This window comes from Orycteropus afer, unplaced genomic scaffold (genome assembly GCF_000298275.1).
Source record: "Orycteropus afer afer isolate SDZICR_OR568_19922 unplaced genomic scaffold, OryAfe1.0 scaffold00008, whole genome shotgun sequence".
NCBI lineage: Eukaryota > Metazoa > Chordata > Mammalia > Tubulidentata > Orycteropodidae > Orycteropus > Orycteropus afer.
This window is the reverse complement of record NW_006921595.1, coordinates 14,142,831-14,149,190: the sequence shown is the minus strand read 5'-3', so window position 1 is coordinate 14,149,190 and position 6,360 is coordinate 14,142,831. Positions and strand designations below refer to the sequence as shown.

At 39.6% G+C, this 6,360-nt stretch overlaps 1 pseudogene; it reads left to right on the top strand.

Moving 5' to 3' along the window:
• Positions 1-4,788: 4,788 nt before the first annotated feature.
• On the top strand, positions 4,789-4,888 carry LOC122150490 (annotated as a pseudogene).
• Positions 4,889-6,360: the final 1,472 nt, after the last annotated feature.

Below are 6,360 nucleotides of genomic sequence, written 5' to 3'. Positions count from 1 at the left end.
AGATAATCCTTGGATAATCCATATAGTTCTAGAAGTTTTTGCTGATTTTACTTTAATTACCCTGCTGTGTTTCACCTTGAGTGGGGTTATTAGTCATGGAACAAACCTAGGTTCTTACCTACGCAAACCCCTTCAATTCTCCTCAAGGAAATCAGTTGCTACCTTGGCTTTTTATCTCTGAAATAGGGAGCTGAGGTGGATGGTTTCCCATGGCTCATTAGATGATCTACTTTCTCACAAACAAGTGAATGGGAGACTTGAGGAAAAATACTGAAGAAACCAGTGTTGTTGTTGTTAGGTGCCATTGAGTTGGCTCTGACACATAGTGACCCTATGTACAACAGAATGAAATACTGGCCGGTCCTGTGCCACGCTCACAATCCTGATATTGTTTTGATAATTACCTGAGCTCATCATTGCAGCCACTGTGTCAATCCATCTTGTTGAGAGGCTTCCCCCTTTTTTATTGACCCTCCACTTTACCAAGCATGATCCCCTTCCAAGGAATAGTCCCTTCTGACAACATGACCAAAGTAGGTGAGATGAAGTCTGATCATTCTGGCTTCCAAGGAGCATTCTGGCTTCACTTTCAGAAAAGAGTTTTTAGTTCTTTTGGCAGTCCATGGTATCTTCAGTATTCTTTGCCAACACCACAACTCAAAAACATCGACTCTTCTTTGATCTTCCTTATTCATTGTCCAACTCTCACATGCATATAAGGCAATTGAAAATGCCATGGCTTGGGTTAGGGGCACCTTAGTCTTCAAAGAGATATTGTTGCTCTTCAGCATTTTAAAGAGGCTATTTGCAGCAAACTTGCCCACTGCAATACGTTGTCTGATGTCTTGACTGCTGCTTCCATTGGTGTTGATTGTGGAACCAAGTAATAAGAAATCTTTGACAACTTCAATCTTTTCTCCATTTATTGTGATGCTGCTTATTGGTCCTGTTGTGAGGATTTTCATTTTCTTTGTGTTGAGGTGTAATCCATACTGCAGACTATAGTCTTTAATTTTCACCAGTAAGTGCTTTAAGTCATCCTCACTTTCAGCAAGCAAAGTTGTGTCATCTCCATAATGCAGGCTGTTAATGAGCCTTCCTCCAATTCTGATCCTGCAGTCTTCTTCATACAGTCCAGCTTATTGGATTATTTGCTCAGCATTCAGATTGAATAAGTATGGTGAAAGGATACAATCCTGATGCACTCCCTTCCTGATTTTAAACAATGCAGTATCCCCTTGTTCTGTTCTGTTCGAATAATAGCCTCCTGGTCTAGGTAATGTTCCTCATGAACACAATTAAGTGTTCTGGAATTCTCATTCTTCTCAATGTTACCATAATTTGTTATGATCCACACAGTCAAATGCTTTTGCATCGCCAATAAAACACAAGTAAACATCTTTCTGGTATTCTTTGCTTTCAGCCAAGATCCATCTGACACCAGCAATGATATCCCTCATTCCATGTCCTCTTCTGAATCTGGCTTGCATTTCTGGAAGTTCTCTGTCAATATACTGTTTTTGAATTATCTTCAGCAAAATTTTACTTGCATGTGATATTAATGATATTGTTCGATAATTTCCACATTCTCTGGGATCATCTCTCTTTGGAATGGGTACAAATATGGATCTCTTCCAGTCAGTTGGCCAGGCAGCTGCTGTCTTCCACATTTCCTGGCACAGACAATTGAGTGCCTCCAGCACGGCATTCATTTGTTGAAACATCTCAATGCTATTCTGTCAATTCCAGGAGACTTGTTCTTCGCCACTTCCTTCAGTGGAGCTTAATTTCTTCCTTCAATACCATTGGTTCTTGATTATATACCACCTCCTGAAATGGATGAACATTAACTAATTCTTTTTGGTACAGTGATTCTGTGTATTCCTTCCATTTTCTTTTGATGTTTCCTGCATCAGTCAATATTTTGCCCATACAATTTTTCAATATTGCAACTTGTGGCTTGAATTTTTCCTTCAGTTCTTTCAGTTTGAGAAATACTGAGTATGTTCTTCTCTTTTGATTTTCTAACTTCAGATCTTTGCACATTTCATTATAATAATTGACTTTGTCTTCTTGAGCTGCTCTTTGAAGGCTCCTGTTCAGCTCTTTCATCTTGTCAATTCTTCCACTTGCTTTAGGTACTTTCCATTCAAAGACACATTCCAGAAGTCTCTTCTGACATACATTTTGGTCTTTTCTTTCTTTCCTGTCTTTTTAACAAACTTTTTCTTTCTTCATGGATGATGTTCTGGATGTCATCCCACAATTCCTCTGGTTTTCAGTCACTGGTGTTCAATGCATCAAATCTTTTCTTTAGATTGTCTCTAAATTCAGGAGGAATATCATCAAGGTCATATTTTTGTTCTCCTTGACTTGTTTTAATTGTCTTCAACTTCAACTTGAACTTGCATATGAGTAGTTGATGGTCTGTTCCACAGTCAGCTCCTGGTCTTCTTTTGGCTGAAGATATTGAGCTTCTCCATGGCCTCTTGCCACAGATGTAGTCGATCTAATTCCTAGGTACTTCATTTGGCAAAGTCTGTGTGTATAGCCCCCATTTATGTTGCTGGAAAAAGGTATTTGCAGTGAGTAAGTTGTTGGTCTTGCAAAATTCTATCATGTGATCTCCAGCATAATTTCTATCACCAAGGCCATATTTTCCAACTACTAGTGATTCTTCTTTGCTTCCAACTTTTGCATTCCAATAACCCATGATAATCAATACATCTTGTTTGCATGTTTGTTCAATTTCAGACTGCAGAAATTGGTAAAAATCTTCAATTTCCCCATCTTTGGCTTTGGTGGTTGGTGCATAGATTTGAATTACAGTAGTATTAACTGGTCTTCCTTGTAGATGTATGGATATCATCTTATCACTGACAGCCTTGTACTTCAGGACAGATCTTAAAATATTCTTTGTGACGATGAATGTCATGCCATTCCTCTTCAATTTGCCATTCCCAGCATAGTAGATCATATGGTTATCTGATTCAAAATGGCCAAAATCAGTCCATTTCAAGTCACTAATGCCTAGGATATCAATCTTTACGTATTCTATTTAATTTTCGACAACTTCCAATTTTCCTAGATTCATACTTTGCACATTCCATGTTCTGATTATTAATGGATACTTCCAGCTGTTTCTTCTCATTTTGAGTCATGCCACATCAGCAAATGGAGGTCCCAAAAGTTTTACTCCATCCACATCATTAAGGTCAACTCTACTCTGAGAAGGCAGCTCTTCCCCAGTCGTATTTTGAGTGCCTTCTGACCTGAGAGGTTCATCTTCCAGCACTATATTGGACAATGTTTCAGGGCTATTAATGAAGTTTTCTAGTAACATATCAGACAGTGTTTCACTGCTATTCATAAGGTGAATCATAAGATGAAACCAGTGCACTTATGAAATTATGAGTTCTTGGCAAAGAGACTGTTCCTCTATTTAAAGTAGGGAAGAAAAGTAGAATATGGACATAGTGATAATAATGACTTCTTACATTAGAATGTCATCTCAAAGTTCTCAAAGTGTTTCACTATTTTACAAGTGAGGAAGCTAAAGGCTAAAGAGAGCTACCTACTGATAAATAGTGGAACCAAGATTTAAGTATTGGTCTTCTGGCCAGTGTAACTGTCAGAATGTGGATAATATTCCAATTACAAAACATTAACCTCATCTTTGCAGACTTTCCAGAGCTCACAGAGGAAGCTCATAGAGGAAGAACAAGAATCTCTCCAGTTTTGTTGGCTCTCAGATTGACATCCTCTGTTGCCAAAGGCCAGGACTCATGATTACCTTTGTTGGGTTGTTAGGACCACACAATCTATATTCCCTATCAAATGTGCTCCCTTCTAGAGAGTCCCTTGGGGATAGATGGAGTCCAGCCATGATATCAGTAAATGGCATAATAGAATTAACTGGCATTTCATTCACCCTTCAGTGTTCCTTCTACCAGACATTAATCCAAAAGATGATAGTGTCCTGGGGCATCCATCAAAGGAGAAGCAAACAAATGAAATACAACTTCTTCTCCCTAATTTTTCTCAGGTTTTGCAGGGCACTCCCAGGTATATAAGCTGGCCATTTCAGGAAAACAAATCCACTGTTCATTTGCCACTTGCATTTTCAATAGGCTTTTCTTTTCTTTTTTAATATTTGCTATGAAGAAAGATTCTCTACCTGGAGTGCCCTGAGCATATATTTCCAAGCAGGTGGTATCACTGAGCACTACTCACTCAGAAGCTAATTCTTTTATACAGAGTTAGTGGAAAACAAATAGAAAATGATATTGAACATGTCTCTTGGCCACGAATTGCAATCAGTTTAAGACAACAGACTGGAGAAGTATTTAGCTGTGATTTCTACCTATTGTGGGCTCCTTGCACTGTTCAGGGAGCTCTAGTGGCACAGTGGTTAAAGCATTTGGTTACTAAATAAAAGGTCAGCAGTTCAAACCCACCAACCACTCCATGGGAGATAGATGAGGCAGCCTGCTTCCTTAAAGACTTACAGCCTTGGAAACCCTGTGTGGCAGTTCTACTCTGTCCTATATGGTTGCTGTGAGTCGGAATTGACTCTATGGCAGTGGATTTGTTTTCCTTTTTAATACTGTTCAGAGGAGCCACAACAAATATTGAGACATGATCATGACACATAGATAAGAAATAATATTAAGCCTAGCTTTTATTGACTTCCTGGACACAACAGACACTTTAACTTAAGTTGTGTCCATAGAGGGGACTCTCTGTTAGCGTTATAATGTTAGATATTTAAAAAATTAATTTCAATGCTTGCTTTGGCAGCACATATATTAAAATTGGAATAATACAGAGATTAATATGGCTTCTGTGTGAGGATGACATGCAGATTCATGAAGCATGCTATATTTTGTATACACTTCTTAGATCAATCAATCATGGGAGATCAGAAGGGAAGCATTTGCACAAGGAGAAAGGTAGGGAGGCAGGAATGCATGGGTAAGAAGGACATGGGGAAAGGTAACCACAGGGAAGAAGTGGGAGGAGAGCTGTTATACTGCAGGGATTGCAATCAGTGTCACAAAAAAAAAAAAAAAAGTGTATGAGCTGCTGCATGTAAAATGAATCTGCCTTGTAAAATTTCACCCAAATCACAATAAAATTAAAAACAAATATATAATTAATTAGTTTCTGTCCAAACGGAGCACAGTAAATCATAGGCCAATATCCAGCAGGTAATATAGGGTTAAATATCCCAGTTCCAGACAAAATGGAATGCTAAACAGTAAAAAACATCCAAGATTTATGTATTTCCTTTTCTTCTCTTTTCATTTTTAACCTGCCCCTTGTTGTCAGTAAGACAATGCTGGCTTTTACAGTTGTCATGGTGAATTGAACTGTGGCTTTGGCAAAAATTAAACTGATCCTACCCACCTCCTCATCCCCCATCCTGATGTTCCCCTGAGGAAAATGCCAACTTTGTAGTATGAATCCGAACTATTGTGCTGCCAGTGGGTCACCTCGGCCACACCCACTTTTGGATATGATGAGCACAGTATCTTGGGGCAGCTTAGATGGAAGGAATGAAAATATATTCCTTTCTATATTTTGATGATTCAGAAGCTGAGAATCATGAGAATATAACATAATTCTGCTGAGACTCCAATAGGAGTTTATGACCACTTCCTGTTCTATTTTGCTGGGGTTAAAGAGAGTGTATGTGGAGGGATGAGATGGGGGTGGCAGGTTGAGGCAGTAGCTGTATGACAGAGGTATGAGGCAAGGCAGCACACCTGAGAACAAGGCAGAGGGCACACCTTTTGGAGCAAGTATCCTATTCCCTCAACCCCCACAGCTTTTCCTCCCCATTCTCTCAGGGAACATCAACTACTTGTTAGGAGCCAATACAGGGATCTGGGCCTACAAAGCCATCTATCCTCCTAATGGCCAATGAGCACCAATGGTCACAGCAGTCAAGATCTTGAGGCAAAGAATCTTGGTATCACAGGAACGTACTCCTATTGGCAAGGACCTGGATTCCCTTCCTGTTCCCTATTTGATCTGCTGTAACTGTAAAGATAACTTTCCCAGGGAAGTAGGAGCAATAGGAAATGGTATTCCTTTTTAAGGCTTTTGGCTTCTTCCTTGGTTATAGCAATGAACAGAGTACTTGTCTAACACGAGATACTCTTAGGCCCTATGGGCCACAGAGAATGACCTAACCCCCTCAGTTATATCCCCACGCGCAAGTTCTTGCTTGACATCCCCAGAGAAGTTTTGTGTAGTACCATGGAATTTCTGCACACTTTCTAGAAGCCCCAGGCAAGAGGGAACAAGTAAGTGGCTGGAAAGACCAACAACAAGCCTTCCAGAATGGGAGCAACC